This window comes from Eschrichtius robustus, chromosome X (assembly GCF_028021215.1).
Source record: "Eschrichtius robustus isolate mEscRob2 chromosome X, mEscRob2.pri, whole genome shotgun sequence".
In the NCBI taxonomy this organism is placed as follows: Eukaryota; Metazoa; Chordata; class Mammalia; order Artiodactyla; family Eschrichtiidae; genus Eschrichtius; species Eschrichtius robustus.
The window spans coordinates 123,663,424-123,673,495 of NC_090845.1; the positions used below are offsets into that span (position 1 = coordinate 123,663,424).

General features: G+C 35.8%; 1 pseudogene; it reads right to left on the minus strand.

Annotated features, from left to right (window-relative positions):
* Positions 1–3,256: 3,256 nt before the first annotated feature.
* On the minus strand, positions 3,257–4,964 carry LOC137756522 (tigger transposable element-derived protein 1-like; annotated as a pseudogene).
* Between the last annotated feature and the right edge of the window lie 5,108 nt (positions 4,965–10,072).

Below are 10,072 nucleotides of genomic sequence, written 5' to 3' on the forward strand. Positions count from 1 at the left end.
CAGCTCTGGCCTCCACATCCTTGGGGATTATCCTCACAGAGTCTTCCCTCTGAGGTTCCAGGAAGGAAACACTTCTTATGGAAAATGAAAGAAAAATGACTAGCTACCCCTTTCCTTCCTAATATCAGAAGTACGACTTCTGTTCCAGAGAGAGTGACTTTAATGTTTCTGTGTGAATCGGTGGGATAGTCTGGAACCTCTTTAAACTGTAAACACAGCCAGTCTCCAAACATCCCCTGAATGACTCTCCTTCAGTCCATCTTCCTCAGCTTAGGTTCAGCCTTCAGTGAATAGGGCTGCTCTGCCAGAATAGCTTTACCACAGTCACCATGAATGTAGATGCACTGGTCACAGAGGGGAAGGCATTCCACATTGCAAGGAAGGAGAAACTTTGCGTGTGTCTGAGAAGTTATAAAGTACACATGAAATGTGGCAATAATTTATGAAAAATAAATCATGGATCAATTTATTTTTTGTTAGTATTAAAGGTGGCAAATTTTTAATTGACACAATTGATGCCTCTCTTTGCCTTAATCCTCATTCAATCCATCACCAGTTTCAGTCCCATAAAACCCCCAAATCCATTCTAAATCTATTCACTTTAATTGATTTCCATTAATACCACTGTGGGTGAAGCTACCATTATCTCTCACCTCCACCACAACAAAGGCTGCCTCACTGGTGGTGCCTCGTTTTCTATACTTGCCCCTGTAAAATCCATTCTCTTCTCAACAGTCAGCCAGTCATTTAAAATGCAATCCCTGGTTAATTACTATCATATAAAGTTACATGTATTTTAACAAATGCATACGGTCATATATCTCCCACCCAGTTATCATACAAAACAGTTCTATATGACTAAAATATTCTTGCGTGTCTCCCTTGTTTTCGTCTAGATATTTTGCACTCTTGCATTTGACGTTAAGTCCTATGATTTATTTTGTGATATTTTTTGTGAATGGTGTAAAGTTTTGTCTAGGTTCATCTCTTTGCATATGGATGTCTAATTGTTCAGTTACCATTTGTTGAAAAGACTATACTTTCCCCACTGCTCTTTTGTTGAAAATCAGTTGATTATATTTTTGTGGTCTATTTCTGGGCTCTATTTTGTTCCATAGATCTGTGTATTTTCTTTCACCAGTACTAAGTTATCTTTATTATGGTAGTATATAGTCTTAAAATTAGATAATGTGACCTAACTTTGTTCCTTTTCTTCAATAATGTATTGGCTCTTCTAATTGTTTGCTTTTCCATATAAATTCCAGAATCACTTTAGCAATATCTAGGAAATAGCTTGCTGAGATTTTATTTGGATTGTGTTGAATCTATAGATAAATTTGGAAGAAATGACATACTGACAGTATTAGGTCTTCTAATCCATGAACATGGAAAATCTCTTCATTTATTTATTTAGAGTTTCTCTCACTTCTTTCATCAGAGTTTTATAGTTTCCCACACACTGATCTTGTAGCTATGTTTCACTTTTTGATGCTGTTTCAAAAGTTTTTGTTTTGTTTTGTTTTTAGTTCAAATTCCAAATGTTTATTGCTGGTATATAAGAGAGCAATCGACTTCTGTAGATTGTTTCTTCCAGGAATTTCATTTATCTAAGAAAGTTTTTATTTATGCTTCACATTTGAAGGAGAATTTTGCTGGATATAGAATTCTAGTATGGTGCTCTTTTTTTTCTTTTTAAGACTTTAAATTTTTCATTCTACTCTCTTGCTTTCATGGTTATTGATAAGAAGTTTACTGTAAATTTTAATCCCTATTTTTTTATTGGTAAAGTTTTTTCTTCAGGCTTCTTCTAAGGTTTTTCAACTTGTCTTTGTTTTTTTTGCTATTTGAATATGGTTTACATAAGTGTGCGTGTGTGTATGTGCACGTGTGTGTGTGTATAACATAAATGCATACACAACTACATTTGTTAATATGAGTTATAAAGGAGGGGCTGTTTGAATGGGGGGAAGAGAAGCTAAACATTATAAAGAAGAAGAAAATGACTGTACACTCTACGTGTGAGTATGACCTCAGATAATGCATTTATGTAAAATTATATATGTAAATACATCCTAAAAATGAGTTTAAAAAAAGAAAATATAAATGGATTGCTTGTAAAAAATGAAGTTTTAGAGATTGTTGACTATACAAGAAGACCACTTACATTAGACATTTCTCTCATTTCAATCAGAAGTAAAACAAAATAAGTTTTCTGTGACCTTTACTCATAATCCTGTGTGAATTTGAGCAAACGGTCACCGGAATTCCATAAACTCATGTTTTTCAGCCTAACAGAAGCTTGAGCCTTCCTCTGCCTAAGAAACAGCAAATAATCCATCTAAGTTGTGAATAAAGATTCTTTAATCTTATAGAAAATGAAGCTTTATGTATTTGATATTTCCTGGTGACAATGGACTTCAATGTTATTGTTGTTCCTTTTTCTCTATTACATAATATTATCAGGAAATATCCAGGCTAGCATATATGTTTCCCTGGGAAAGCTTAAATATTTAAATGCATGAAGTGTAACTGTCACTCAACATGGATAATTAATAATCTCACTAGATTGAATTCTTCTAAATCAATATTCCCCCTTACAGTAGACACTAAGCATGTATTCATTTACTAATCATACTTTATTTTTTTCATGATATATATGCTAAGAATGTACTATGTGCCAGATTCTGTTCTAGGTGCTCAGGACACAGCAGTGAAAAATCCTCTACCTTTTTGGACTATGTGTTGTAATGGAGAGCAATACTGTTGACATGGGCCAGGTAATTTCAGAGAGTTGTAAGTATAATGAAGAAAACCAAGGTAAGTAAATAGAGGCTGATGGAGTGAGGGTGAGGCCTGTTTTAAGTAGGACGATACAGCAGAGACGTGAATTAATGGGGAAAAGAGCATCTGAAGTCTGGGGGAAGAGCACTTCAGGCAGAGAGAACAGCAAGGATAAAAGCCCTGAAGCAGGAACAGGCTTGACAAGTTCAAGGAGCTGCAAAGAGTTTTGTATGACTAGAGGAGCAAGCAATGGGGAGGGAGAGGGAGGAGAGGATTCTGGAGGTGAGCAAGAACCAGAACTATCAGGGGCTTGTACAGCAGGGAAGGAGTTTGTGCTATATTCCCACGGTGATAGGAAGCCACCAGACACCTTTGAAAGGGGAAATGAACTGGAGAGATTTACATTACAAAACTATCTTGTATTACAAAAATGGGATTTAGAATTTTATTTTGAATTCCGCATTTGGGATTCCATTCAGTCTTGCCTCAATGTTGATGGCTGCTGACTGATCAGGGTGGTGGTTACTGAAGGTTGGGGTGACTGTGACAGTTTCTTAAAATAAGACAACAATGAAGTTTGCTGCATTGATTGACTTTTCCTTTCACAAATGATCTCTCTAGCATGCAATGTTGTCTGATAACATTTGGCCCACGGTAGAAATTCTTTCAAAACTGGAGTCAATCCTCTCAAACCCTGCTGCTGCTTTATCAACTAAGTTGATGTCATATTGGAAATCTTCTGTTGTCATTTCAACAATCTTCACAGCATCTTCACCCAGGAGTGGATTCCATCTCAAGAAGCCACTTTCTTTGCTCATCCATAAGAAGCAACTCCTCATCCCTTAAAGTTTTATTCTGAGATTGCAGCAATTCAGTCACTTATTCAGGATTCTAATTCTAGTTGTCCTGCTATTTCCACCACATGTGTAGTTACTTCTTCCACTGAAGTCTTAAACACCTCAAATTCATCCATGAGGGTTGGAATCAACTTCTTTCAAACTCCTGTGGATGTTGATATTTTGACCTCCTCCCACGAATCATGAATGCTCTTAATGGCATCTAGAATGGTGAATCCTTTCCAGAAGGTTTTCAACTTACTTTAAACATATTTATCAGAATAATCACTATCTATAGCAGCTATAGCCTTATGAAATGTATTTCTTAAATAATAAGACTTGAAAGTCAAAATTACTCCTTGATCCATGGGCTGCAGAATGGATGTTGCGTTAGCAGGCACGAAAACAACATTAATCTTGTTGTACATCTTCATCAGAGAGCTTGGGTGACCAGGTGCATTGTCAATGAGCAGTGATATTTTGAAAGGTATCTTTTTTTTTTTTTTCTGAGCAGTAGGTCTCAACAGTGAGCTTAAAATATTCAGTAAACTACGTTTAAATAGATATTCAGTCACCCAGGCTTTGTTGTTCCATTTATAGAGCACAGGCAGAGTAGATCTAGCATAATTCTTAAGGGCCTTAGGACTTTTGGAATGGTAAATGAGCATTGGCTTCAACTTAGAGGCACCAGCTGCATTAGCGCCTAACAGTGGAGTCAGCCTGTCTTTGAAGTTTTGTACCAGGCATTGACTTCTCCTCTCTAGCTATGAAAGTCTTAGGTGGCATCTTCCTCCAATAGAAGGCTGGTTCATCTATATTGAAAATCCATTGTTTAGTGTAGCCACTTTCATTAATGATTTTAGCTAGATCTTCTGGATAACTTGCTGCTTCACCTTGCACTTTTATGTTATGTTTACAGCTTTTTTTCTTAAAGCTCATGAACCAAACTCTGCTAGCTTCAGACTTTTCTTCTGCAGCTTCTTCACCTCCCTCAACCTTCATAGAATTGAAGAGATTTAGGGCCTTGCTCTGGATTAAGCTTTGGCTTAAGGGAATGTTGTGGCTGGTTTGATCTTTTATCCAGAAGACTAAAACTTTCTCCATATCAGCAATAAGGCTGTTTTGCTTTCTTATCATTTGTGTATTCACTGGAATAGCACTTTTAATTTCCTTCAAGAACTTTTCTTTTGCATTCACAACTTGGCTAAGTGTTTGGTGAAAGAGGCCTAGCTTTTGACCTATCTCAGTTTTCAATATGCCTTCATCATTAAACTTAATTATTTCTAGCTTCTGAAGTAAAGTGAGAGACGTGCAACTCTTCGTTTTACTTGAATGCTTAGATGCCATTGTAGTGTTATTAATTGGCAAAATTTCAATATTGTTGTGTCTCAGGGAATAGGGAAACCCAAGGAGAGGGAGAGAAATGGGGGAAGGGCCAGTCGGTGGAACAGTCAGAACACACACATTTATCAATTAAGTCTGCCATCTTATATGAGTGTGGTTCATGGTACCCAAAAAAAATGACAATAGTAACATCAAAGATCACTAATCACAGATCACCATAACAAATAATAATAATTTCATAATAATCATGAAAAAGTTTGAAATATTGTGAGAATTACCAAAAAGTGACACAGAGTCATGAAGTGAGCAAATGCTGTTGGAAAAAGGGTGCTGACAGACTTGAATGACTCAGAGTTGCTGCAAACCTTCAATTCGTAACAGACACATCTGTGAAGCGAAATAAAGGAAAGCACAATAAAACGAAGTTTGCCTGTATTCCTAAATACCCAGAAATATAGAAACTAACCCAATGACCTTCAAATTCACATGACTTGGGTAAATCTTTGGCAATTAAGACTAGTGTAATAGCGTTGGTTTAATTTAAAACAAATTATGTCTTATGGGGACTTCCCTGGTGGTGCAGTGGTTAAGAATCCACCTGCCAATGCAGGGGACATGGGTTTGAGCCCTGGTCTGGGAAGATCCCACATGCCGCGGAGCAACTAAGCCCGTGCACCACAACTACCGAGCCTGCACTCTAGAGCCCACGTGCCACAACTACTGAAGCCTGCGCGCCTAGAGCCCGTGCTCCGCAACAAGAGAAGCCACTGCAATGAGAAGCTTGTGCACCACAACAAAGAGTAGCTCCCGCTCACCGCAACTAGAGAAAGCCCAGCAACGAAGACCCAATGCAGCCAAAATTTAATTAATTAATTAATTAATTAAAAACAAAACAAAACTATGTCTTACGAAATATCAACATTAATTATAATACGAGCATACATTTTTATTTTACTTGGGCTTACTAATCACATAAACTAATATTGTATTTACTGGATGCTTAAATTATAACTGTAACTCTGCCACCAGCTGTCTCCATTTTTCCCTCAGGGAAAAAATATACACATAAAGATGCAGTAAGATGAATTGCTTGATACCCATAACTTCATGTATATCAAGAGCAATAGTAAACCAAAAAAATTTATTTAACATTGTTTTAAGTTTTTGCTTTTGTGATGCTTGCCTAACATGCATGTGCTGTAACAGTAATCAACAGAGAAATTACTTGAGGGGATGGCTAGCCTTGTTTGGTGTTATAGAAGGTCTGCTTGAAAACAGGTCCCTAAATCTTTTTGGTAACTTGAATCCTAAGAGTTATGTTAAGTCAAATAACAGATGCAGTAGTCTCCCTTTATCTGTGGGGAATACGTATGTTCCAAGACTTCCAGTGGATGCCTAAAACCATGAATAGTACTGAGCTCTATATATACCATCCTTTTTCCCGTACATACGTACTTATGACAAAGTTTAATTTATACATTAGGCACAGAAAGAGGATATCTGAATTGCCAGATTCACTACTCTTGTACTTTGGGGCCATTATTAAGTAAACTATGGATCTCTTGGACAAGCTCTGAGATACTGGACGGTGATCTGATAACCAAATGACTAGGAAGGGATTAATGGGAGGGTATTGTATACAGGGTGGATACGGTGGAGAAAGGGATGATTCATGCCCCAGGCTGGAAGAAGTGGATGGCATGAGATGTTAAATTTATGAATTGTTTATTTTATTTTCCATTTATTATTTTCAGCCTCAGGTTGACTGCTGGTAACTGAAACCTTGGAAAGCAAAACTGAGGAGAAGGGTGGACTAATGTATTCATTATATATCTAGATTATTTTTAAGTAAGATAGAATCCAAACATTAACTACTAAGCACAAGTTAAAGTTTATATACTTTTGGCATCCTATTTTTATATGATATATAGAAGTTAATATATTTGGCTTATTAATAAATGTGTTTTCTTTGCCACACTGAGAATTTGTACTATGAGGAAGAATATATCTATAAAAATTTAGATGTTATATTCATAAAATTTGCTAGTCTGCTACAGGATGCTTGTATGTGACAGTTCACAACTGTTTATTTTCTAATTTTCTCTATAAAAGATAGGTTACTAATGATTAAAATCTATAATAAATATATGTAATTAAAACTACTAGAAATAATAAGATGAAGAAAAACTACTTTGAATGAAAGTATGCAAGGAAAGTAGGACATGTTTTTGATAAGGAAAAGTATACAAGGTACAAAGGATGTGTTTGTGTTAAGGGAAAAAGAAAGCCATTTTATCCTAAAGTAAGAATATGGTTGTTTCAGATTGAGAAAGAGGTACAATATAAGACAAATCTGAATGTATATAAAAGTTGTAGAAGGTTTGTAGAAAATGAGTTTCATGTGTGGTCAAGCTGGTAAAGATTGAGTGATTTATAAGGTTTTAAAAAATGAGTCTTAATATCAAAAGTGCCCTGGTACAAATCTAGAATTCAGCTATTTATGTATTAAAACTGCATTGTTTTAGAATATTAGTCTGCTCCTAACAAGACATTGTAAAAGGGTTTTTCTTTACTTTTTAAGTAGTTTGCATAGGAAACAATTTTGTATCTTATCCGAATAATTTCCCATGCCTTATGCAAACCTTTATCATATCCTTGATTATTTAAGAGAAGCAGGACTTCTCACATTTAAATGAACTAATGTTTTTTTACATTGTTGGCAACTTTGCTTCCCCCAAATTAAATCCTAAATGAAATCTTGTTTTAGAACTAACCTTGAGATTTCTCAAATGGTCCTGAAAAATCTCAAAGGATTTGGTCTTTCAACTTATAAAGAAAAATGTTGAAAATAATTTGTTTTACTTGATATGTTGAATTGTATAAAAAAGTGTTGTCAAATAAGAAGAGGTACTTACTCTTCCCTATATTATATTTGTATGAGTAAATGTTATTAATATAAATATTTCAGAAATTATATTAAATTCACAGACATTTGTCAGTACTCTTGCTGTCCATGGTATGTCCCGATGAAATATTGGGACATATAGTCATAATTCTAGTTACTATTTTAAATGTTGTATGCCAACAATTAACCAAATTTCCTTGTCAAATGAACTCTCATCAGACCTTTAACTATGACCATTTTAAGTCTTTTATCATTCACAGATAGCTATTGTTTTACTTTGTTTCTTCTCTAAAAAACATTTGCAATCAGTTACAGGCCAGAATGCTTCATGATGGCATTGCTTTAATAACTTTCAGACCATACCACTGGACTGAGTAACAAGTTCTGGAATTCTAGTGGAGAAGCTTATGGGTTCATGAAACTGCTAATCCAAGATCAATAAGAACAAATATTAATTACATGGGACTGAATGAATTGATAAGGGATGATTATGGTTTTTGTTTTGAACATTGCTAGTTATTTAATGTTTTATTTTCCTGATATAAAGAACCCTTTTCCCTTTTCTCTTTAGCTACCTATAACTCACAACTATTTAGTAAATTATATTTTGTAAACAGAAATGAAACACTTTTTTTTCTTCTTGCCTGATACCTCCAGAATTCAAAAAATCTTATTGAATATTCTTATTTTTATGACAATACAATTATTTGTATAAGTTCAAAAAGAATCTATTCCTCTTGTAACAGTTCCAATAGTTGGAAACATTGATTATATAACCAAGACTTATACTAGAATGTCATATTTGAAAATGATGCACATAGAATCTGGTCTAAGGAATTAAGGCTGACTTTATTGAGCCAAAGCCTATAAAGCCCTTTTGGAAAAACCTTCCTAGTATCTGGATTAGAGTGTTCCCAGGCTTGCAGGTGAGTAAGGAAGGTCACTTCCTGGCAGACCCAGGAATCTTGGCTTATCTCGCGGATCTGAATAAGAGAGGAATTGAACCAAATCTATAGGTGCCTCAAGTGATGTCTGGTTGGAAGTTCTTGGCTTGGCTTCCTAGCCTCAAGAGTCTTTTAAAAGTGTAATCTGAGATTCCTTATGATAAGTTCCAGCAAAGCAAACTCAAAAAGGCTTATGTGGTCAATCATCATTTTTGCTGCACTTATGTAAATAATAAGGCCAAGTCTAATGAGATCAGTCTTGTTTGGTAAACAAGAATAAAAATGGGGGTGATTGTAGAGAGAAATTTTGTGTTTCCATGGAAAAATATAGCATATCCCATACAGTCTCAATTTTTCTAGTTTTCTTCAATAAGTGGCTACAGCTCTCCAAACTAACATTTCCAATTTTTCCCACTGTCTTGTCATCACCGAGAACTAATATTACCCTTTTCCCAAAGTACTGCAAGCTAGAGCTGAACTTAATATAAACTTTAAATAAATCACCATGACAGATCATGTATGGGTGGCCTGCATGTCTGCTGCTGTGTCAGCCACTCAAAAAGTTCACTGGAACACCTCATGTCATCAACAAAGACATTCAAACTGTAAACCAGGAAATTCATTGGATGACCACTGCCATCTTTGAGCTCAACATCCCGAAATCTTGACTGGCTGCCTTCTGGACTCAGAAACTGGGTTTCCAGCTATGAATCTTTGTTATTCTTTTATTTTCATAGAAATTCCACTCCTTAAGTGTCTGACTTCTAGCACCATGCAACAAAAATCTTCTACTACCATGTACCAACAGCTGGTCCTTAATGAACAAAAAGCCACCCAAATGAGAAATGGACTTACATTGTTCAAAGACAAGAATAACTCCTCTCCTTGAACCAGAGAAGGGACTGACAGATTCTTTCCTTGACCAAATTCCAGTTTCCTCTGAGCTCTTTTTCAACTAAGCTCCATCCTTAGACATGTCAAAAAGAGTCCAATTTTAGCAAGAAATCTGCTAAGTAAGTTTAGCTGCAATCCCCCTCCCTTGATATCTGATGGCTCTCAACATCTGATCAAATTCCTCATCCTCCGCCATCCCTCAGGTGATATCTGGACTGCCTTCAGCAAGAATCCTGTTAAGACTGCTTAGCCAGAATTCACCCATAACCATGATGTTTCCTCGTAGTAAGTTTCCATCCAGAAATATCCCCCCCCACCCCACCTCTTCTCCTTGACTATAATCCCCACTTTTCTATGTTGTATTTGGA